Source organism: Elephas maximus, chromosome 26 (assembly GCF_024166365.1).
Source record: "Elephas maximus indicus isolate mEleMax1 chromosome 26, mEleMax1 primary haplotype, whole genome shotgun sequence".
Taxonomy (NCBI): domain Eukaryota; kingdom Metazoa; phylum Chordata; class Mammalia; order Proboscidea; family Elephantidae; genus Elephas; species Elephas maximus.
In genome coordinates, this window is record NC_064844.1 from 25,349,151 (window position 1) to 25,374,216 (window position 25,066).

Here is a 25,066-nt window from a genome sequence, read left to right on the forward strand (position 1 = left end):
AGACCAATTGATGCATCTTAGATGGCTGCGTGCTAGTGTTTAAGGCCCCAGACGCCACTCTTCAAAGTGGGATGCAGAATGTTTTCTTAATAGATTTTATTTTGCCAATTGACTTAGATGTCCCCTGAAACCATGGTCCCCAGACCCCTGCCCCTGCTACGCTGGCCTTCGAAGCATTCAGTTTATTCAGGAAACTTCTTTGCTTTTGGTTTAGTCCAGTTGTGCTGACCTCTTCTATATTGTGTGCTGTCTTTCCCTTCACCTAAAGTAGTTTCTATCTACTATCTAATTAGAGAATGCCCCTCTTGCACCCTCCCTCCCTCCCCCCTCTCATAACCACAAAAGAATATGTTCTTCTCAGTTTAAACTATTTCTCAAGTTCTTATAATAGTGGTCTTCTACAATATTTGTCCTTTTGCAACTGACTAATTTCACTCAGCATAATGCCTTCCAGGTTCCTCCATGTTATGAAATGTTTCAGAGAGATTCCTCACTGTTCTTCATCAATGCATAGTATTCCATTGTGTGAATATACCATAATTTATCCATTCATCTGTTGATGGGCACCTTCGTTGCTTCCATCTTTTTGCTATTGTAAACAGTGCTGCAGTAAACATGGGTGTGCATATATCTGTTCGTGTAAAGGTTCTTATTTCTCTAGGATATCTTCCAAGGACTGGGATTGCTGGATCGTATGGTAGTTCTATTTTTAGCTTTTTAAGGAAGCGCCAAATTGATTGCAAAGTGGTTGTACCATTTTACATTCCCACCAGCAGTGCATAAGTGTTCCACAGCCTCTCCAACATTTATTATTTTGTGTTTTTTGGATTAATGCCAGCCTTGTTGGAGTGAGATGAAATCTCACTGTAGTTTTGATCTGCATTTCTCCAATGGCTAATGATCGTGAACATTTCCTCATATATCTGTTAGCTACCTGAATGCCTTCTTTAGTGAAGTGTCAATTCATATCTTTTGCCCATTTTTTAGTTTGGTTATTTGTCTTTTTGCAGTTGAGTTCTTGCAGTATCATGTAGATTTTAGAGATCAGGCGTTGATCAGAAATGTCATAGCTAAAATTTTTTCCCAGTCTGTAGATAGTCTTTTTACTCTTTTGGTGAAGTCTTTGGCTGAGCATAGGTGTTTGATTTTTAGGAGCTCCCAGTTATCCAGTTTTTCTTCTGTATTCTTAATAATGTTTTGTCTACTGTGTATGTATTAGGGCTCCTAACATTGTCCCTATTTTTTCTTCCATGACCTTTATTGTTTTAGATTTTATATTTAGGTCTTTGATCCATTCTGAGTTAGTTTTTGTGCATGGAGTGAGGTATGGGTCTTGTATCATTTTTTTTGCAGATGGATATCCAGTTATGCCAGCACCATTTGTTAAAAAGACTGCCTTTTCCCCATTTAACTGTTTTGGGGCTTTTGTCAAATATCAACTGCTCATATGTGGATGGATTTATGTCTGGATTCTCAATTCTGTTCCATTGATCCATGTATCTGTTGTTGTACCAGTACCAGGCTGTTTTGACTACTGTGGTGGTATAATAGGTTCTAAAATCGGGTAAAGTAACACCTCCCACTTTGTTCTTCTTTTTCAGTAATGCCTTATTTATCCGGGGCCTCTTTCCCTTCCATATGAAGTTGGTGATTTGTTTCTCCATGTCATTAAAGAATGTTGTTGGGATTTGGATCGGAATTGCATTGAATGTATAGATCACTTTTGGTAGAATAGACATTTTTATAATGTTAAGTCTTCCTATCCAGGAGCAAGGTATGTTTTTCCACTTGTGTAAGTCTCTTTTCATTTCTCGCAGAAGCGTACTGTAGTTTTCTTTGTATAAGTGTTTTACATCTCTGGTAAGATTTATTCCTAAGTATTTCATCTTCTTGGGGGCTACTGTAAATGGCATTGATTTGGTGATTTCCTCTTCGGTGTTCTTTTTGTTGGTGTAGAGGAATCCAACTGATTTTCGTATGTTTATCTTGTATCCTGATACTCTGCTGAACTCTTCTATTAGTTTCAGTAGTGTTCTGGAGGATTCCTTAGGGTTTTCTGTGTATAAGATCATATCATCTGCAAAGAGAGATACTTTTACTTCTTCCTTGCCAATCTGGATGCCCTTTATTTCTTTATTCAGCCTAATCGCTCTGGCTAGGACCTGCAACACAATGTTGAATAAGAGCAGTGATAAGGGGCATCCTTGTCTGGTTCCCGATCTCAATGGGAATGCTTTCAGGCTCTCTCCATTTAGGGTGATGTTGGTTGTTGGCTTTGTATAAATACCCTTTATTATATTGAGGAATTTTCCTTCTGTTCCTATTTTGCTGAGAGTTTTCATCATGAACGAGTGTTGAACTTTGTCAAATGCCTTTTCTGCATCAATTGATAAAATCATGTGATTCTTGTCTTTTGTTTTATTTATGTGGTGGGTTACATTAATTGTTTTTCTTATGTTGAACCATCCCTGCCTACCTGGTATGAATCTCACTTGGTCATGGTGAATTATTTTTTGATACGTTGTTGAATTCTATTGGCTAGAATTTTGTTGAGGATTTTTGCATCTATGTTCATGAGGGATATTCTGTAATTTTTTCTTCTTGTGATGTCTTTACCTGGTTTTGGTATTAGGGATATGGTGGCTTCATAGAATTGAGTTTGGTAGTATTCCGTCCTTTTCTATGCTCTGAAATACCTTTAGTAGTAGTGGTGTTAACTCTTCTCTGAAAGTTTGGTAGAAGTCTGCAGTGAAGTTGCCTGGACCAGGGCTTTTTTTTTTGTTGGGAGTTTTTTGATTACCTTTTCAACCTCTTCTTTTGTTATGGGTCTATTTAGTTGTTCTACCTCTGTTTGTGTTAGTTTAGGTAGGTAGTGTGTTTCTAGGAATTCACCCATTTCTTCTAGGTTTTCAAATTTGAGTACAGCTTTTCATAGTAATCTCATATGATTCTTTTAATTTCAGTTGGGTCTGTTGTAATATCGCCTATCTCACTTCTTATTTGGGTTATTTGCTTCCTCTCCTGTTTTTCTTTTGTCAGTTTGGCCAATGGTTTATCAATTTTGTTAATTTTTTACAAAAAACCAGCTTTTGGTCTTCTTAATTCTTTCAGTTGTTTTTCTGTTTTCTATTTCACGTAGTTCTCTAATTTTTATTATTTGCTTTTTTCTGGTGCCTGAGGGTTTCTTTTGTTGCTCTCTTTCTATTTGTTCAAGTTGTAGGGATAATTCTTTGATTTTGGCCCTTTCTCCATTTTGGATGTGTGCATTTATTGATATAAATTGGCCTCTGAGCACCGCTTTTGCTGTGTCCCAAAGGTTCTGGTAGGAAGTGTTTTCATTCTCATCGGATTCTCTAAATTTCTTTATTCCATTCTTAATGTCTTCTATAATTCAGTCTTTTTTGAGCAGGATATTGTTCAGTTTCCAAGTGTTTGATTTCTTTTCCCGTTATTGATTTCCACTTTTATGGCCTTATGGTCAGAAAAGATGCTTTGTAGTATTTCAATGTTTTGGATTCTGCTAAGGCTTGCTTTATGACCTAATATGTGGTCTATTCTAGAGAATGTCCCATGTGCACCAGAAAAGAAAGTATAGTTGGTTGCTGTTGGGTGGAGTGTTGTGTATATGTCTACGAGGTCAAGTTGGTTGATTGTGGCATTTAGATCTTCCATGTCTTTATTGAGCTTCTTTTTGGATGTCCTGTCCTTCACTGAAAGTGGTGTGTTGAAGTCTCCTACTATTATTGTGGAGCTGTCTATCTCACTTTTCAATGCTGATAGAGTTTGTTTTATATATCTTGCAGCCCTGTCATTAGGTGCATAAATATTTAATATGGTTATATCTTCTTGGTGTATTGTCCCTTTAATCATTATATAGTGTCCTTCCTTATCCTTTCTGATGGATTTAACTTTAAAGTCTATTTTGTCAGACATTAATATTGTCACTCCTGCTCTTTTTTGATTGTTGTTTGCTTGATATATTTTTTTCCATCCTTCGAGTTTTTGTTTGTGTCGTTGAGTCTAAGGTGTATTTCTTGTAGGCAGCAAAGAGACAGGTCGTGTGTTTTTTTTTTATCCATCTGCCACTCTCCCCTTTATTGGTACATTTAGTCCATTTACATTCAGTGTAATTATTGATACCCATTGCTGTCCAGTTGATTCCAACTCATAGCGACCATATAGGACAGAGTAGAACTGCCCCATAGAGTTTCCAAGGAGCGTCTGGTGGATTCGAACTGCCGACATTTGGTTAGCAGCCATAGCACTTAACCACTATGCCACCAGGATTACTGATAGGTAAGAGTTTAGTGCTGTCATTTTGATATTTTTTGTGTGTGTTGTTGACAGTGTCTTTGTTCCACTTAATTTTCTGTGCTGAGTTGTTTTTCTTTAAGTATTGTCTTTTCCTCTTTTTCATTGTTGTTGACTTTTGCTGTTGATATTTACTAAGTCTTTATGTTTTTCTTGTTTTTTATTTTGATACGTAGGATTGTTAGTTTCCTTTGTGGTTACCTTAAAATTTACCTCTGTTTTTCTAAGTTTAAACTAATCTTATTTTTCAGTATTGCCTTGACATCCTCTCTATATGAAAGTTCTATGATTACATTATTTAGTCCCTCTTTTTTTTTTTTTTTAATATTGTCATCTTTTATATATTGACATCTCTCTTTCCCTGTTTTCAGTGTTTTAGCTTTCATTTATTTTTGTGACTTCCCTATCTGGGTTGATATCTGGTTGCTCTGTCCTGTGTTTTAGTCTTGGGTTGTTACCTGATGTTATTGATTCTCTAATCAGAAGACTCCCTTTAGTATTTCTTATAATTTTGGTTTGGTTTTTGCAAATTCCCTAAACTTCTGTTTATCTGGGAATGCCCTAATTTCACCATCATATTTGAGAGACAGTTTTGCTGAATATATAATTCTTGGCTGGCATTTTTTTTTTCTTCTTCTTCAAGGCTTTATATATGTCATTCCATTGCCTTCTTGCCTGGATGGTTTCTGCTGAGTAGTCAGAGCTTAGTCTTATTGACTCTCTTTTGTAGATGACTTTTCATTTATTTCTATCCACTCTTAAAATTCTCTCTTTATCTTTGGTTTTGGCAAGTTTGATTATAATATATCTTGGTGACTTTCTTTTGCCATCTACCCTGTGTGGGGTTCGATGAGCTCCTCGAATAGATATCTTCTCATCTTTCACAATATCAGGGAATTTTTCTGCCAACAAATCTTCAACGATTCTCTCCATATTTTCTGTTATCCCCCCTGTTCTGATAGGTTATTCCTCTTGATAGAGTTCCATATAATTCTTCAGGTTTCTTCATTTTTTTTTAATTCTTTTATCTGATTTTTCCTCAGATAAATTGGTGTCAAGTACTTTGTCTTCAGTCTCACTAATTCTGACTTCTTTTGCCTCATTCTGCTCCTATGACTTTCTATTGAGTTGTCTAATTCTGAAATTCTATTGTTAATCTTTTGGATTTCTGTTTGCTGTCTCTATGGATTCTTGTAGGCTGTTAAATTTGTCATTTTGCTGTTGTATAACCTTTTTAAGTTCCTCTATGGCTTTGTCTCTGTGTTCCTTGGCTTGCTCTGCATTTTGCCTGATCTTCTTCCTGACCCCTTGAAGAGCTCTGTATATTAATCTTTTGAATTCTACCTCTGAGAATTCCAGGACTTTCTTTTCTTCCAGGAGGTTTCCTGATTCTTTGTTTTGGTGGCTTGCTGAAGCCATCATGGTCTGCCTCTTTATGTGATTTGATATTAACTGTCATCTCGAGCCATCAATAAGTTATTATATTTATTTTATGTTTACTTACTGTGTCTTAGCTTCTTGTTTTGTTTTGCTTTAGTACACCCAGGTAGGCTGATTGTGTGAGCTACTTTGATTATTGGTGTCTTTGAAGCTCTTACATCCTGTCACCAGGTGGTTAGAGCTGCTACTAGGTATGTTTAGCCCAGAAGTCCATTTACTTTTCTTGTGTGGATTCAGCTCAGGTGTCCAGGTCATTGGTCACCGAGTGTGTGGCGCAGGCTCTCACCTACAGTCCTAGGTGGGCAGGGCTACATAGAGGTGATTGAAGCAGGACAGGTATCTGGCTGCAGTAGGGGCTTATGTGCTGAGCAAGGTAGGGGCCTGATAGCTGTCCCTGAGTTCCTGGGTGGAAGGTGTGTCCCTGTTCCCTAGAGTGTGTAGGTGGTGAGTTTTGCAGGCACCCAGTGCTGTTGGCTGTAAGGACTGGGGAGCACCACTTATTCCCGGACCCCTGTCATGGGTGGCTAGGTGGAGTGGGTAGCGTCACCAGTCCTCAGGCCCCTGGTGTGGGTAGGTGAGGACCCTGCTTAATGGGCAGGGTGGTGTCAAATGTCACAAATCTGACACTATCCCTTAGCTGTTGCAGTTGAAAATAGGCTTCAGGTATATACCCTGCTCTTCTATGCTAATGAGGACCTATGCTGTTGAAATGGGCCCACATAGGTCTAGGCAGGGGTAAAACGCATTCAAAGTCTGTGGACCCCTTATGTCTGTGCCTAGGCAAAGGGGCTGTACCTGCCCTGAGGTCCCCGTTTAGTGGAAGTGGCAGATTAATTTTTCCTATTTATTATTTTGTTAATTTGTTCTCTCTCCAAAGCCAGGAGAATGGCTCGGGTTGTGAGACGGGTCCCACTTCCAGCCCAGGGGTCACGGTAATTGCTGAAGCAGACCGCTGACCAGAGGAGAGCAGGGAGGGTGTGGGTGAAGAGGAGAGAGTTAATTCCCAGAGGGGAAAGGGTTATTTTGATCCCGCATGGTAGATTAGATGCTTGCACTTGACTTTTTCAGATCTATCATAGCTTTCCCTTGGTTCTGGGGGCTTGTGCAGACTGTCTACCACTGGGTATCTCCCAATGTGGAAAACATGTCCCGAGTGCTACTGCTTGCCTCAGCCTGTGTGCGCCGGCCAATCCAGCCTTCAGGGTACTGGCCAGGTCAGGTCTGGTAAATCCTCACTGCTTCTGAACTGTCTCTCCCTCCCCGTGCTGCCCAGACTCCTCAACTTTGTCTTTGATGTTCAGGGCTCCTAGGTGGTCATATATAATCAATTCATTTGTTTCTTCAGGTCTTTGTTGTAAGAGGGACCACGGGAAGTGTCTGACTGCTACGCCTTCTTGGCCCTGCCTCTTCTAATTGACTTTTTAATGTCTCTGTCTTAAAGATGAATGGACTGCCAAAAATCAGCACTTTAACATTCCCCAAAACCAACCAAACCCATTGCTCTTGAGTTGATTCTGACTCATAATGACCCTTTAGGACAGAGTAGAACTGCCCCATAGGGTTTACAAGGAGCAGCTGGTGGATTCAAACTGCCAGCCTTTTAGTTAGCAGCCATAGCTCCTAAGCACTGTACCACCAGGTGTCCTCTATACCTATCCCAGATCTAAACCCATTGCTGTGGAGTCAATTCCAACTCATAGTGACCCTATATAAGACCGAAGTAGAACTGCCCCACAGGGTTCCCAAGGGGTGGCTGGTGGGTTTGAACTACTAACCTTTTGGTTAGCAGCCATAGCTTTTAACCATTGTGCCACCAGGGCTCTAGTCCTATACCTATTAAAAAAAAAAATTAGAATGGCTAAAATTAAGAAGACTGACCACACAAGTGTTGGCAAAGATGTGGAGGACCTGGAACTCTCATATACTTCTGGTGGAAAAGTAAAATTGTACAACCACTTTGCAGAGGAAAATGCCAACAGTAGGCATGCCAGTTTGCACAGCAGAACTCTGAAAGGCTCAGGAATTGGAGGCACCTAGTACCTCAAACAACTGGAGGGAAGAGAGAGGCAGAGTAATATGTTGAAAGACTTGAGAAGGAACAGTTAAGCCACAGATCCCTTTCCATATCCCATCCTGCACCTTTACCACAGAAAAAGAAAGGAAGCTTTTTTTTTTTTTTTTTTGAGAAATTCAACTAGAGAAGCACCAGACTCAGGAACAAAGGTTGAGTGTTGAAGCACCGTGCTGAAAACTGAGATTAAACTATTAAAGATTAAACTGCCAAATTCAGGCAGTTTCCAAAAAAGTCAAACTATACACCTACCATATGATCCAGCCATTCACTCCTAGATTTACCCAAGAGAAAAGAAAGCATGTGTCCCTACAATGACTTGTACATGAATGTTCATAGCAGCTCTATTTTTAATAACCCCAAACTGGAAATAACCCAAATGCCCATCAGCAAGTGAATGAATAAACAAATTCTGGTATATCTATGCATAGTGTCACTTCTTCCATGTCACGAGCCTGCCCAGGTTCAAGGGACAGGAACACAGACCCTACCTCTCAGAGTCAAAGTCACACTACGAAGAGCATGTGGGATGAGAGATATTGTTGGAACAATCTTTGGAACATACAATACGCCACAATGTGTGATGTGTATTCCCTTGAAAATACTAATGCTTTTTTAAGCCCTACTCTACATGTCAAGCTCAGAACACAAAGAATCATTGTCCCGTAGCTTGGTACAATGCTCTTGTTTGTTAAGAGCCTATTAAGTAGAGCAACTCTTCCTCTGCTTAATGAAAGTTCTTTTTTTCAGAAGGAACAGAACAGTGTTCTATCATAAACTAAGTGCTCTTCAAGACCTGCTCAAGCTCAAAGAAAATGCAGTGCAGGCTTGTGGACTGAGAATCAGATGTGAAAACTGTAGTTACCTCAAGTCAACAGTTTTGTGGAAACAGACAAAGAACACCCAAATACAAATGAAGGCTATTTATTCAGAGTTTGCTATAGCAAGGGGTCAGCCACCTTTCGTTTTCATTTGGCAGATGTAAAAGGCAGGCAGAAGAGTGGGAAAGCTTTAGAGTGGAAAATAGGGAAGGCTCCAGGTAGTCCCCGATTGGAGTCTATTGGCATGAGGAAGCTGGAGGTGGGTGTACTAGAAGCAGGGTATTTTATGTGATTGGTTAAAGCCAGGAATTAGTTGCCCTCAAGTTGATTCCAACTCATGGCAACCCCATGTGTATCAGAATAGAACTGCTCCATAAGGTTTTCAATGGCTGATTTGTTTTGGAAGAAGATAGTCAGGTCTTACTTTCAAGGTGCCTCTGAGGTGGGCTCAAACTTCCAACATTTAGTTTAGAAGCCGAGTGCAGTAACTTTTCACCACCCAAGAATTATATGATCTGTAAGGGGAGCATATTGGGCTTTCTCTGGTTGGTCCTAAGTTGGAAGTGGAGACAAAAATTAAGGAAGCTGTCAGTTATTAATCAAGTCCTGGCCATTTTGAACCCATTGTTACAGGGATTGTTGCTTGGCTTCGTGGACTGGTAGCCACAGGTGGTGGTTTGACTTCGTGGTTTGAATGCTGCAGGTTGTGGGTCAGAGTTCTGTTTTTATATATGGCCTGGTCATTGTCCATTGTTCATTCAGTCTCTCACTTCTCATCATGGCTACTGTTCCCAGTGGAATATTTCTAGCTGCCAGTCATGTCTGTGCACAGTCTGGCCAAACTTTTTGGCATTATTAAGTTATCCTACACCACTCTTCTAGAAGGTGCTCACTCTTGATCGAGATGCTAAAAATGGACCCTAGAAATTGGGCCCAAGTGGCCATTAAACTAGCTTCTTAGTTTGAAAATGAAAATTAAAGGGAAAGAAATGAATATTTAACTTGCCTTTCCAGAAGGGACTGTGTTTCATGGTAATCAAATGGCCCCAGATGATGAGGAAAAAATAGGTATTTTACTAAAGAATGTTAGTCAGTAATGTAGAAGAGTTGAAAGAATTAGCAAATCAACATTCTGCAACATCCTTAACTCAGGCAGGGATTATCAATGGTGTTAAAAGCATTAGGTGTGTGGTTAATGGGGAACTGAACTTTAATATAGTCCCGAAGCAATACCATACAGATTACTTCCTAGTTGCAGGGGAGAAAAGCAGAGTCCATCCATGGAGTCAGACAGTCATTAGCCTCCTCCAGTGGTGGTTAGTCTTAGCATCACTAATGGTGCGTCAACCAGATATTTCGTGTTTCCTAATGTGATACAGGAAAACTGGGTAGCGTAGAGGTTAAGTGCTGTGGCTGGTAACCAGAAGGTCAGTGGTTCAAATCCACCAGCTGCTCCTTGGAAACTCTATGGGGCAGTTCTACTCTGTCCCATAGGTTCACTATGAGTTGGAATCAACTCGACGGCAATGGGTTTTGGTTTTAATGTGATACAAAGATGAAATAAACACATTACCTGTAATGTAGAGCCAAACATAATTAACTTGATACTATCAAACTTTTCTTCTAATCTCCATTTGATCAGAAATACAGAAAATGGGAACAAACTAAATAACACCAAAAAGAAGGAAGTATTCAGACAAATCCAAAAGATAAGTCACTGTCATGTCAAAGAGAGACTGTTATTTGTTTAGAAGAGTCAAACTATCATAATACATGTGTGTATTGACTAAACCAGGTGCCAAATGTATAGGCATCTTAGGGATGCATGAGGAAATCTGAATATGAACTAGTATTAGAAAAGATAAAAATTTATTTATATGAAAAAATGAAGGTCATTAAATTCAAAAATCAGGTTATAAAATAGCATGTGTAGTATGGCCTGATTTTGGTATAAAATACACAATATTTGCATAGAAACAGATGATCCACACTGGCACCCTTAGGAGAGTAAGGGGGGCGGGCAGCGTTGGTACTTATGCCAGGACAACAGGTATAAACTGGGTCTTCCAGGCTAGCTGGGGGGAATGGCCACCCGACAAGCAACTGTTCTCAAACTTCAGTGTGCAGAATTGCCTGAGGAGCACGTCAAATGAGAATTCATAGGCCAGAGATTCTGACAGTAGGTTTGAGGTGGGGCCCAAGAATCACCTTTTTTTCATAAGTGCCTGGGTGATTCTGATGCTGGGGTTGGTGAGGAAATACGGCAGGGCCTAGAGCAGTTTCTGGTTGACACTACCGCTAAGCAGGATTGGCTAACCCTTATGGATAAGTTTTACTAAAGTTTGCTTTTTTTTTTTTAGTTACCGCCACCCGTTGCTGTCAAGTTGACTCTGGCTCAGTAGAGCTGTGCTCCACAGGGCTTTCAATAGCTATTTTTAAGAAGTCAATCACCAGACCTTTCTTCTAAGGCATCTCTGGGTGGACTTGAACTGCCAGCCTTCAGGTTAGTAGCCAAGCACGTTAACTGTTTGCACCACCCAGGAACGTTTTTAGTTAACCACTCAGAAGTCCATCTGTTGCTCATTCAAAGAGGCTGGAAAGTGTGGTGGTTAAATTAATGGCCTTTGGCATCTGATACAACTAGGTTTGAGTTCCAGTTGAATACTAGCATTTATTAGCTTTGTGACAATAGGTATGTTTCTTAACATCCCTAAGTCTGTTTTCTTGTAAGTAAAATAGGATATTAATGGAGTTGTTCGGAGGATGAAACAAGATAATGCATGTAAAGCGTAGTAAGTCTCAATGAACAGTAGTCACGACTGATTATTATCACTGTCACATTGTTCAGCAGACAGTGAGTGCACTGGGCCAACCCTGGAAGTGCCAGATATACGTCACTTGCCTTTCAGATATAGGGCATCCCCTGGAAAGCAAAATGAATACCTCTTATCTGACCATTAAGTATGATTCGTAAATGCATGGGAAGCAGCTTTTCATACACATCTTTTTCCTGACAGCTCCATAGAAGTCTGTGGAATAGTTGCCTGAAACTTTGAACATGGGAGACCTACACAGCATAGCCTGCTTCAGTACTCTGAAATCTCATGTCTGGTTACCATGTATTTTAGGCTGGGTTCTCTAGAAAAGCAAAACCAGTAAAGCATATATTTATACATAGACAGATTTATATCAAGGAAATAGCTCACGTGGTTTTTAGAGGCTAGAACGTTCCAAGTCTGTGAGGCAGAAAAGAAGCTTTTCCTGATTCATGCAGCCACAGGGGCTGGTGAGCACGCAGGCTGTGAAGATCAATGATTCTCAAGATCGGCAGGCAAGCTGTTAGCTCAGGTCCCGAGAACCGGAGGTCAGATGCACAGGAGCCAGCTGCAGGATCTAGAACAAGCAAAAGCCCCCAGTAAAGCAAGCAGGAAGAGCTAGGTGGCAGAGGGCCGAGAGATGAAGGCTGAGGGGGTGGTGAGCCACCACGGGCCCTGCCCCAGCTGCTGCCACTCAGGAGATCCTATCACGGGGGCGATCACATATCAAATCTCAACAGGGAAGTGATCGTAACATTATACAACTGCCAAAACACTGAGAGTCATGGCCCAGCCAAGCTGACACACAATCTTAACCGTCACACTATGGAATGGAAAGCTGAGGACAAGGACTAGGAGATCCGCCTGTCTTTTGAACTCTACTCATCCATTCCAGCTAAATCTTATTTCTTATCCTATGTAATTCTAAAAAGGCAAGATTTTCTTGGCAGCATAACTATTGCTGGGGAAGATCATTTCATTTTGAAGATTCTTTTTATTTTTTTAGCAGGTGGAAACTTCTGTGCTCAGCAGCTGCTGGGTGCCCTTATTGCCCATCCTGGTTTTTCCTTTCCATCCTGAGATGGGAAACAAAACATTTGTAGAAAACACTTGGCTAGTTCCATCCCAATTTGTACTGATTTTAGGAGAAAGGGGGTTTGTTTTGTTTTTATATTTTGCTTTGTTTTATTTTCTTTCTCTTTTATACATCCATTCTGTAACAATTATTGCCCATATTTTTTGAAAAGTCACGATATATCATTTAACATACAGTCTGATAGATTGACACAGACTGTCCTGAGAACTCCAGGGCTTAGGGTCATTGTGTATAATACCCACAGAGGAGTCTGAGCAGCTCTGTCTTTCTACATGTGAGGGGCTGGAAAAGGGGGCCCAGGTATATCCTACTGTAAATAAGGATGGGGCAGTTTTACTCTGAAGCTCAAGAAAATTAAGCTTCAGAATGCCTCATTTTCCAGGGTGCAGCCCTTTCTAGGTGTCCTTGGGTGGCACAAATGGTGAACATGCTTGGTTAACAACTGAAAGATTGATTGGTTTGAGTCCACCCAGAGGCACCTCAGAAGAAAGGGCTGGTGATCTACTTCCAAAAAATGAGCCACTGAAAACCCTGTGAAACACAGTTCTTCTCTGACACAGATGGGGTCACCATGAGTCAGAATCGGCTTGTCAGCAACTGGTTAACCCTTTCTAAGGCACTAGGAAGGGTCCTAGCAATGTGGTCATGTTTTTGTAGCAGTGGCAAAAATATGATATTTTTGTATTGCTTTCTGTTAAAGAGGGTCTCTTTAAACCTGGATCTGCCTCAACAAGGCTTTCTCTCTGGCCCTGCCTGCTGGGCTTCACCTGTACACAAGTCAGCAGCGTCAAGTATGTGCTTACTGTACATACAGTAAGCAGCCTCAGCTCCATGCCAGGGCACACTGGAATGCCAAGGATCGTGTGGGAATGCGAGGAAAGAGGGGCATTCACCACTCAACTAGCAGCTGAATGCAGAAAAAAACTGCACGCTGGAGCAAGACCAGATCTCCTGGAGAAAAACAAGTTACAGACTTGGGGTCTGGAGAAGGAGCTCCTTCAGAGGAATGAGGAGCAGATGGCATTAATCACTTACCTGTTTCAAAGTCTTTGAAAAGAATTAATGCCCTACTTTTCAATCCTGCTCCAATAAAAATACCATTGCCTATGTGCTGTGCACAGCCACCCCCGGCCCTGGTGGGGCTGTGTCCTGTGGTGGAGAGGGCCCTGGATTGGCCCTGGCCCCGGATCCTCTGCCAAGCAGGTGTGGGACTTTGGCCAAGTTATTCATCCTTCTAAACTTCATTTGGCTCATCGTTAAAAGGAGGCTGTTGGGTTAGGCTGCCTCAGTTGGCACTTGGATAATTTCACGGTAGGGAGGCCAACATGAAGTGATTTCTGCAGTGATGGCATTGCACGGGTGCACGGGTAGGAGGCAGGGTGATATACAGAGGAAAGTCGAACCATATGGGGTTAGGAAATTAAAAATTATCTCCTCCTGCTCAGAAAATGTGCCAAATATGAGCCTCTCACCCAAAGAACTATCTTCCTTTTAGCACATAAAAAGAAGACATTATGAACATTTCCAAAATAAAAAGGATATTCATGTGTCGAATGTATGACGTTTGCAGGCAGTGATGGGTTAGGTTCTAGGAAGGAAATTTAGGTTTGAGATGTGGCCTTTGTCATTTCAGAAATTACAACTAAGGCAAGACTGGCTCGGATGAAACCGCAAACAAAGCTGATATCATATAGCTGTAACACACGATTAACAATGGGCTGCTCAATAAATTATGATGCATCCATTCTATGGAATGCTATGCAGCCCTCAAATAGAACAAAGCAGATTTCTATGCATCAGAAAGGTGGAGAAGACATACTGTTAAGTGAAAATAAGCAAGAGGTAGGATAATATGAAGAGTATGATCACATTTTTGTAAAAAGCAAAAATGAGGACCTAAATAGGTGATTCTCTGTTTGTATATACATAGAAAAAGTATGGAATGATACACATCAAAATGCTATTACCAGGGTGGGATTGGACAGGGAGAGAGTATTATTTTTACCTTTCTGTAATTCACCAGAGGGCGCTCTGATAGCACAGCGGTTAAGTGCTTGACTGCTAACTGAAAGGTTGATGGTTCGAATCCACCAGCAGCTAGCTGCCTGGGAGAAAGATGTGGCAGGCTGCTTCCACAAAGATCACAGCCTAGAAAACCCTATGGGGCAGTTCTCCTTTGTCCTACTGTATCTACTCATAGGATCACTATGAGATATGAGAGAGAGTCGACTTGATGGCAATAGGAATAATTTACCAAAAAACAATCCAGTTGCTATTGTGAGGACCTGGACTAATGGTGACCCTTGTGTGTCAGAGTGGAACTGTGCTCTGTAGGGTTTTCATAGTTATGACCTTTCAGAAGTAGATAGCCAGGCCTTTCTTCTGAGTTGCCTCTGGGTGGGTTTGAACTGTAAACCTTTCTGTTAGCAGCTGAGCTTATTAAACATGTTTGACACCAGGGAATCCTACAATTTAGAATTGTTGAAATTGTTACAATGAGCAGGTATTATAATTTTTAAAAGTGCTTTTGAAAAACAAAAAAGGCATAACCTTTGTTCCCTCAGCCCTTACAAGTCTGTGGCTATATGTTAGATCATATAAATGGTTATAAGTATTTCACTGTTCAGTACCCCCACAAACCAAAAAACCAAACTCACTGCCGTCGAGTTGATTCCAACTCATAGCGACCCCACAGGACAGAATAGAACTGTCCTACAGGGTTTTCAAGGAGCAGCTGATGGATTTGAACTGCTGACCTTTTGGTTAGCAGCCAAGCTCTTAGCCATCGCCCTGTCAGGGCTCTGCAATACCTCCAAACCCCTCTAAATCTCACCCAGTGATTTTGGAGCCAGCCCTCTCCTGTTTTGCCTTCCTGGCCACCTCCTGCCAGGGAAGCCACTGCAGGGTGGGCTTCAGCACAATGCCAGGCAGATGTCCTCCCTGAGGGGGCCTCTGTCTGTGCTCAGGGCTCTGCCAGAGCTGCAAAGTGACTCTGCATTCCCTGGGATTCCCAAAGTACTGGTGGTGCCTTAGTGCCTAGGAAGGGATGTCTTCTCTCCCCCTCCCATCACACTTTGCTGGGTGGTCACCCAAATAGGATTGTGTGGGCTCCTCTGCATCTCAGCTTCTCAAGGCGGTCCCACTTTTCTCCAGACATGCCCGGGGCCCTCTGCTAGCACCCAGCTCCCGTGGGGACATCCACGCACAATTAGTGCTAAGTCGCGTGGCAGAGGCAGAACTTTAGCAAAGGGAAAGAGCAACTTGGGACAGTGGCTTCCCCAGAAGACCCAGGGTTTAAACAGGGCTGTGGGGAGGGCGAGGGAGACAGCAGACACCAAATGTGGGAACGGTAACTCCAGCAAAATCAAGAAAGTAGAATGAGAGCGAGAAAGAGAAAAGCAGCCCCTGACATTCAGCAGCTGGCCCAGGACTATCAGCTGGGCCTTAGAGTATGAGCCTTAGTGTATGTACTCGTGCTAATTATAAACAATCTCACAGAACATCAGCTGAGACACTCTGTGACTGTGATGGGTCAGGACAAAACAGGACCCCCCTCTGTAGTCATGTCTGAACGTGATCCAAAACGAGAAACTGTCCACGCCACAGAACTGACCAAACATCCCCCATCCTGGGAGTATGGCCGCTGCTGCTTTATCACCCACACCTGCAGGCTCGCTTTGTTCCGCCTGCCTTCTAGATGTGCATTAAGGTGGCAAATCATAGAGTCACCCCTGCTTCCTGACAGCATCCAATCCAGGGCAAAGCCCTGTTTCCTTGAACCCTCAGAATCACTTCACGCAAGCCTAAAACCGATGTCCTTTTTCATGCCCTCTTACTGTGCGCGGTCTCCCTCAATTCAAGAAGCCAGTAACCCCAACTTCGTGTGTTCTTGGTGGTTTGGGCTGCAGGGCCCTGACAAGAGGCAAGTGCTGAGGGGGACCCGTGTAGTGGGGCTGACAGCAGAGGCCTGGGGGTCTTCACCCTGTCCTTTCCTTGCCCACTTGTGGTAACATAACACACCCAGGGTTTTTATTAATGGGAATGTTGACACATTGTGAAAAATGTAACTAATGTCACTGATCAACCTGTGTAGAAATTTTCAAATGGGAACCTAATTTGCTGTGTAAACTTTCACCAAAAACTCAATAAAACATTATTTAGAAAAAAAAAAATTACAGTCATCGTAAGATTACAGCCATTAAAAACCCTGTGGAGCATAGTTTTACTCCAAAACACGTGGAATCTCTGTGAGTCAGAACTGACTAGATGGCAATGGATTTGTTTTTTGTTAGTGAAACTTCATGCTAGCACATCCCTCACTTTGCAAGGAGCCTTTGGATATGGGATGTTTATATTAAAATATAAACAAAACTGAGAATATTTGTGGATAATGTTAAAAAACAAAACAAAACTTGTAAGTTAGCTGCAGATGTTGTGAAAAAGAACAAGCCTTGGCAAGAGCAATTTCCTCCAATGATTTGAAACATCAATGCAAGCAGCATTTACTGCTGGTGTAGTGGTTAAGCGCTCAGCTGCTAACCGAAAGGTCAGCAGTTCAAACCCACCAGCTACTCCACGGAAGAAAGATGTGGCAGTCTGCTTCTGTAAAGATTACAGCCTCGGAAACCCTTTGGGGCAGTTCTACTCTGTCTTATAGGGTCGCTATGAGTCAGAATCCACTCGATGGCAGTGGGTTAGTGGGACCTTTGTGAGGATTAAATATAGTCTTGTTTTTCAAAGTGCTCTATCAGCACCAATATCAATGGTAGCAGCAGCTGCTATTATTATTATACCAGAAAACAAGATAAGCTTCTCCCAAAGAAGCTCAGAATATGGCATAGTGAAGCCTGATTCTGCCTCCTGTCAGTCAGGAAGTGTGCTGTGACATACAGTGCTGAATTTTAAAAACATACAGTTGGATGAGGGCTTTATTAAATTTGTCTACTTTTCATCTTTCTCCTGTCTCAAAGGGCTCTTAAGGGATATTAGGCAGATGTGTGTGTGTGTACACACGTGTGTGCGCATGCATGTCTATTTCCATCTTAAGAAAATAATTAAAAATGTTAACATAGTTCTGAAATTCCTTGAGGAAAAAAAAATTGGTTACATTTTCAGTGTGAAAGTGACATTGACACTGTGGAAGGAATACTTCAGTAGGGTTTACCCCTGAATTATTGGGTGTGTATCCTAAAACCTTCAAACATCTGGAGAAGTGGTTTTCTTCTTAAAATGTAGCATATGCTGACTGATGAGGAGAATTCTCCTTAGGAGAAATTCCCTGCTGAGGGAGTTCAGCCTGGAGTATGTCACTCTGGGTAAGGGAGCAACCTGGACATTCTGGCTGGGAGGGCGCCAGCAGCTGAACATATTCCCTTCCTTAGAGAGATCACCTGTCTTGAGAAGTGGAAATACTTTTCCAGCAAAGAAGCTGCTGCACCAAGTATTTCATAAACGGTTCGATATTCGGTTTCAATTTCTGTGCCAAATGATGATGTGGAAGGATTTTTAGTGCCACGGGAAACCTATGAACTGATGAAGACAAATTGAGCGTGGAGCAGTATTACATAAATGGCGAGCTTTAAAACATACTGTAGGATAGTCGAGTATTTATGAATGAAATGATATGAGATCTGGGATTTTACTTGAAAATTATCCAGCTGATTGAGGCAGAGGACGTGGAGTACAAATGAAATAGAATTAGCCATGTGTAGATAATCACTGAAGCTGCATGATGGGTACGTGGCGGTTCATTATACTATTTTCTGTACTTTCATAAACCTTTGAAAATTTGGGTTCGTTATACTATTTTCTCTACTTTTATAAACCTTTGAAAATTTCCATATAAAAAGGTAGCAAAACAAAACAGGAAAAACCTGTACAACTTTCTCTTGTTTGAATAAAAAAATGTTTTTAAAAATTAATAATTTATAGAAGTTGCATAATGAAATATAAAATATAGCTAATATTATTGGTGCTTACTATGTGCTAGCTATATATATGCATATATATATAACATTTACATATATATGTAAATATACACGCATGAGTTGGAATAAACTAGATAGAAACTAACAACAAATTATATATATATGAGCAAAACCCATTGCGGGGGAGTTGATTCCGACTCATAGCGACACTCTAGGACAGAGTACAACTGCCCCACAGGGTTTCCAAGTGTCCTATAGGGTCGCTATGAATCGGAATCGACTCGACGGCACGTGGTTTAATCTTTATGGAAACAGACTGCCACATCCTTGTCCCGTGGAGTGACTGGTGGGTTCGAACCGCCAGCCCTTCGGTTAGCAGCCGAGCGCTTTAACCACTGAGGCACCAGGACGCACCTTGACCTTAGGGCCGAGCGTTTTAATCACCGTGCGGTGGTACCGGAGCTCCCGAGTACGAGGCTGTGCTGGTTTGTTCAAGGGACCGGCTTTCCCGGGTCTCCGGTCCCCTAAACGAACGCCCCGGCCGCCTACGCCCGGCGCGCTGACGGTCGTGCGGCGCCACCTACTGGCCAGGACCCCTGGAGCGGGACCCTGAGAAGGTGCGCGCGGGTCTCAGGTGGGACCCGCAGCCAGGACAGTGACGGCCCTGCGCCCTCCCCGACGCCCTGGCTACAGTGGGCCCCGGGCACTGGTAGCATCCGTGCCGCCCTCGGCCCCCGAGCCTGGTTCTCCCACAGGGCCGGAGCAGACGGGATGCCCTGAGTCCTCGCAGTTACAAGCCCAGGGCAGGTGGGCCTTTTGCCTTTCCCTGGAGCTGCCCGGGTCCTCCGCCATGCCCCCCACACCCACCCCAGCAGGCATCATAAGAGGGAGCTGGGGTGCGGGAGAAGAGGACAGGAGTGGGGGCTACCCCCAGGGGCCGAGCAGGGCACGGCCTCCCCCGGCCACACAGCTCCCGCGCCTTCTGAGCCTGGAGGCAAGTCTCACTTCAAGCCTCCTTGCTGCACCTTTAAGGAAGTGGGAATTAAGTTCAGAATGGAGTGGCTTTGCCTCAGGACTTTCACTGTAACAGAAGCCCTTTAACATTTTCAGTAGTGCTTAAAATTCTTTCAAGACACGTTTGTTCGTTCTTCTGGCAGTCCACAGCATATTCAGTATTCTTTGCCAACACCGTAATTCAAAGGCATCAATTCTTCAGTCTTCCTCATTCACCGTCCAGCTTTCACGTGCATACAAAGCAGTTGAAAATACTAAGGCTTCGATCAGGTGCACCTTAGTCCTCAAAGTGGCATCCTTGCTTTTCAACACTTTACAGAGGTCTTTTTGCAACATATTTGCCCAATACAACATGTTGTCTGATTCCTTGACTGCCGCATCTATGGGCGTTGACTGGATCTAAGTAAAATGATGTCCTTGACGACTTCAGGGAAACCCTGGTGGGTAGTGGTTAAGTGCCATGGCTGCTAACCAAAAGGTCGGCAGTTCAAGTCCACCAGGCGCTCCTTGGAAGCTCTATGGGGCAGTTCTACCCTGTCATATAGGGTCGTTATGAGTCGGAATCGACTCAATGGCAATGGGTTTTTTTTTTTTTTTTTTTTTGACAACTTTAATCTTTTCTGTTTGTCGTGATGTTGCCTATTGGTCTGGTTGTGAGGATTTTTGTTTTCTTTTTGCTGAGATGCAATCCATACTGAAGGCTACAGTCCTTGATTGTCATCATAAGTGCTTCAAGTCCTCTTCACTTTCAGCAAGCAAGGTTGTGTTATCTTTATATTTCAGGGTGTTGTCTTGGAAGAAGTACAGCCGGAATGCTCCTTAGAAGCAAGAATTGCAAGACTTCGTCTAACTTAATTTGGACATGTTATCAGGAGGAACCAGTCCCTGGAGAAGGACATCGTGCTTGGTAAAGTGGAAGGTCACTGAAAAAGAGGAAAACCCTCAACAAGATGGATTGACACGATGGCTGCAACAATTGGCTCAAGCATAACAAGAATCTTGAGGATAGTGCAGGCCTGAGCAGTGTTTTGTTCAGTTGTGCCTAAGGTTGCTATGAGTTGGAATCAACTGGACGGCACCTAACAACAACTTAAAATTCACGCATTTATGTATATATAGGTATTGTGGCTAAGAACCCGGCTGCTAACCAGCAGCCACTCCTCGGAAACTCTATGGGGCAGTTCTACTCAGTCCTATAGGGTTGCTATGAGTTGGAATTGGCTTGACAGCAATGGGTTTATGCATATTTCTTTATATTCTCACTTCTTTCTGGAAAGTATTAAAGCTGGAAATACTTCCTATAAACTTATTTTCCCTCACAACAGCCCTCTTAGGCTTGCGAGGAACACAAATGTGGTGGTCCAAAGTTCTTGTTTACTTCTTGAATGCTGGTGTTGTACTTTAAGGCCACACCCCTCCATGAAGAGGCGAGTCCTACCAGAGGAGTGAGGTATGTTAGTCTGTTAAGTCCTGTTAGTCTGTTAAGGAGGAGGAACATTTCTCGAATTTGAGGTGGAGACCAGAGCAGGGAAGACCTGGGTGGGCAGCAGGTGGGCGGCCCCACCGATACTGCCAATGAGGGGATTCTTGGGTGCTGGGCTGGAGGATGGTGCCCTCTATGGAGAAATGAGCAACCCAGGAGGGCCCCTGAAGACTCATGCCAGCCCCTTTGGGTGGGTATGTAAGTCTCTCAGATAGTGAGTGAATTGGGTTAGGGCTTATGAACTATAGGGACAAATTAGCTATGTTGGAGCTGACCCCAATACTGGAAAAGCCACTTCGGTTTAGAGTCAAGAGGAAACCACTGGACAAGGCAAGGGCTTTCGGTGATGAGATACAAGACTCATCTCTAGATTTAGAACAAGCTTCGCCTGTTTACTGTCTGCGCCATTCTGTGGGTCTTCCACAGACCCTCCCCTCCCCTTAAACCACCTCGGCAGTGACAGCTTTTATGCATTTATTCCGGATGCTCCCTGGTATTTGTGAGGCAGAGTTTGCTTCTGGGTTGAGCCTGTTTTTCCAGAAATGAGCTCACGTCTGTGTGTGTATCCACCTTTGGCAAGGACAAGCCCTCTTATAATCTAATGTCCTTGTGCTAGGCGTATGTTTGGAGTCAGCTATTGCCTTTGAGGCTCTAAGTCCTTGAGGACTAGAACTGGGAAATCATTACTGTGAATCCCCAGGCAGCTAAAAAGGTGCTCCGCCCTGTGGGTATTTGATAGATGTTTGGTGCTAGCTTCTCTTCTACATGCAATCGCAGGATTCTGTCATCTGGGGAGTCGATTCCACCTTGTCACTCCTCCCCCAAGCTCAGCTCCAGGAGATCAGCTTCAGGAGAGGAGTGTGTCTTCCCACATATGGCTCTGCTTTAAACTTAATGTGTTTCTTGAGTATCTTGATACCATGGTGATAGATGCCATAGAAATAGAGAAAAGGAGGACCCAAAACACCGGGGTGCTGTTTATTTTAAGCTGGCAGTATTATTTATGTCCCACAGTGGAGTGTTAGCCCTCTCTGTATCCTCACGCACTTAGACTCTCCGGCTCTGGACAAGAACTGAAATGCTGCGTTCAGTGTATAAAGCTACACGTCATCACCATTGCTTCTTACTTTGTGTGCCGTTGCCACTTTCGTAGGCACTTTCACACACATCACTTCCCTCCTCTGATCCTGTGTTAGGGCAGGTCTGACTCACTCCTGTGTTTCTGATGATAAATTTGAGGCTCAGAGAGTAAGTGACTTGTCAAAGTCACATGGCCAGTGAGTGGCCGGCCCCTCTGTTTTCTTCCTCTAGGCCTCCTTATACTATGATTGAGGAGACAGTGGTGGCTCAGTAGTAGAGTTCTTGCCTTCCATGCAGGAGACCCGGGTTTGATTCCTGGCCACTGCACTCCTGAGCCGTCACCACATGTCTGTCAGTGGAGGCTTGCATGTTGCTATGCTGCTGAATAGGTTCCAGCAGAGCTTCTAGACTAATAGATTAAGACAGATTAGGAAGAAAGGCCTGGAGATCTACTTCTGAAAATCAACCAGTGAAAACCCTATTGGGTCACAGTGGTCTGATCTGAAACCAATCATGGGGATGGCGAAGGACCAGGTGGCATTTCACTCCATTGTGCATGGGATCACCATGAGTTGGTGACCGATTCGGCAGCAGCCAACAACAGTGTGCTGTGATTGAACTGTGCAATGGCGGGCACTCAGGATAGGCTGGTCAGATAGAAACCCGGTGCATTTTGGACTGTGCCATTCAAGTTAGAATTAGCTGTGTGGGGCAGTCTAAGCACAAAGAGAAATGTGGGCACTTCTGCATGAAGCCCACAGAGAAATGTGATCAGCTGCGGAAGAATTTTGTTAGTTTTATGTCCCGAGGCAAAAGAAAGCTTAAGCCATGCCTGTACCCTGTTTTCAAGGCCGATGGCTCCTTGCCAGCGCAGTCATCTCCAGTCGTCTCAGCTTACTGTGCCTGCGCTAGCCCAAATATTGGTCCTGAGAATGCTGCACTGCTGCCTTCACCCCTTGTACTGGGTTCGATAGTGTCCCCCCAAAACTCACGTCCACCCAGAACCTGTGAATGTGACCTTATTTGGAAATAGGGTCTTTGTCGATATAATCAAATTAAGATGAGATCGTACTGGATTAGAGTGGGCCCTAATTCAATGGCTGATATCCTTATAAGAAGAGGGAAATTTGGACACAGACACACCCAGAGGAAAGTGGCCATGTGAAGACAGAGGCAGAGACTGGAGTTAGGTAGCCACAAGCCCGGGAATGTCAAGGACTTCCTGCAACCACCAGAAGCTGGAAGAGGCAAGGAAGCATTCTTCCCTAGAGCTTTTGGAGGGAACATGGGCCTTCCAACAGAGTTAAGAGCTAGGCTGCTAACTGAAAGGTTGGCAGTTCACCCACCAGCCACTCCACAGGAGAAAGACGTGGCAGTCTGCTTCCATAAGGATTACAACTTTGGAAACCCTATGGAGCAGGTCTACTGTGTCCTATAGGGTCTCTGTGAGTAGGAGTTCTTTTGATGGTAACAGGTTCAAAGCATCAGGGGACAGACTGAGCTCAGGCTAAGCCAACACAACATGAAATGCTTAAAAGTCCTGCAACTTCTTGTTTCTGGGCTATTGCCTTTGCTGTCTAGATGCCCTTTGCTGCCTCCTGCTTCTCACTCTTCTTTGTCAAATCTGACCTCTCCTTAAGGCCTAGTTCAAATATTCCCACGTTCAAAAAGTTTTCCCCATTCCCTACTATTCAAAGAGATCTCTCCCTCCTTGGAGCGCCTGTGACACTACTAGTTTGAGCTAGGGTTTACAAGTAAGGACCAAAGGTGCTAAGTTATCCATGTTCTCAATTCAGAGATTCACCAGTAAGCTCCTCAAAGTTGGGGCCAGCTATCTCCAAACAAGGCTTACAAAGAGGAGTCTGGGCTGATCCCACAACCCCCTATCCAAGCCCTCTCCCTACCAATCGGAAGTAAGAAGAGGATTCGAAAGGGGGAGGCTGAATTGCTTTTAGGGAGAAAGGCTGTTCACTCCCCTCCCTAAAGCCAAAGAAGGAGGTAGGGGAGCTACTATGGATTGAATTGTGTGCTGCCAAAAGATATGTTGAAGTCCTAACTCCTGGTATGTGTGATTGTGACCTTGTTTGGAAACTGGGTCTTTGAAGATGTTATCAGTTAACATGTGGTCAAACTGGAATAGGATGTGTCCTAATCCAATATGAGTGTTGTCCTATAAAAGATGAGAGGAGACACAGACACCCGCAAACAGGGAAGACAGCCATGTGAAGACAGAGGCGAAGATTGGAGTGATCTACGAGCTGATGAATTCCAAGGATTCCAGTCATCACCAGAAGTTAGGAAAGAAGCATGAACAGATTCTTTCTCAGAGCCTTAGAAGGAATGAACAGAGGGGATATTCCCCATCCTGCCTCCCCCCATCTAAAAAAACATTTTTTTAATTGTGTTTTTGGTGAGACTTTACACAGCAATTAGGTTCCCATTTAACAATTTCTACACAAATTATTCAGTTATTTAGCTAAAAGGCAACCTCAGGGACTAGTTTTGGTTCAAGGTTTAAAGAGTATCTCAGGGTGATAGTCTTAGGAAGTCCTCCAGTCTCAAGGGGTTCAGTTACGTATGGATTTCTTTTAAGAATTTGAGTTCTAGTCCACATTTTTTTCCCATTCTATCCAGATCCATTTATTGGTAGCCCTGATCACTAGGGTTGGTAGAGGTAGCTGGGCACCATCAAGTTCTTTTAGTCTCTGGGTAGGTGGGGCTGTGGTTCATGTAGACTATTAGTCCTGCAGACTAGTTTCTTCTTTGAATCTTTGGTTTCCTTTTTCTTTTTTGCTCTGGATGAGTAGAGACCAATAGTTGTATCCTAGATGGCCGCCTGCAAGTTTTTAAGACCCCAGACCCTACTCACCAAACTAGAACGCAGAACATAAACTTTATGAACTAAATTATGCCAATTGACAAAGTTGTCCCGCAGGACTATGGTCCTGTGCCTTCGAACCCAGGAAACTAAACTTGTGAGATATTTGGTTATGTCCAAGAAGTATCC

At 43.1% G+C, this 25,066-nt stretch overlaps 1 protein-coding gene across 5 annotated transcripts in view; it reads left to right on the plus strand.

The window, feature by feature from the left end:
- Positions 1-24,851, plus strand: part of HNRNPLL (heterogeneous nuclear ribonucleoprotein L like) — a 72,316-nt gene extending 47,465 nt beyond the window's left edge. For all 5 annotated transcript variants that reach the window (XM_049870243.1, XM_049870244.1, XM_049870245.1 and 2 more), the window contains 2 exons: positions 11,004-11,146; positions 20,280-24,851. The gene's annotated coding sequence lies outside the window, so the exon portion shown is untranslated. The remainder of the gene's footprint in view (positions 1-11,003; positions 11,147-20,279) is intronic.
- The last annotated feature ends 215 nt before the right edge of the window (positions 24,852-25,066 follow it).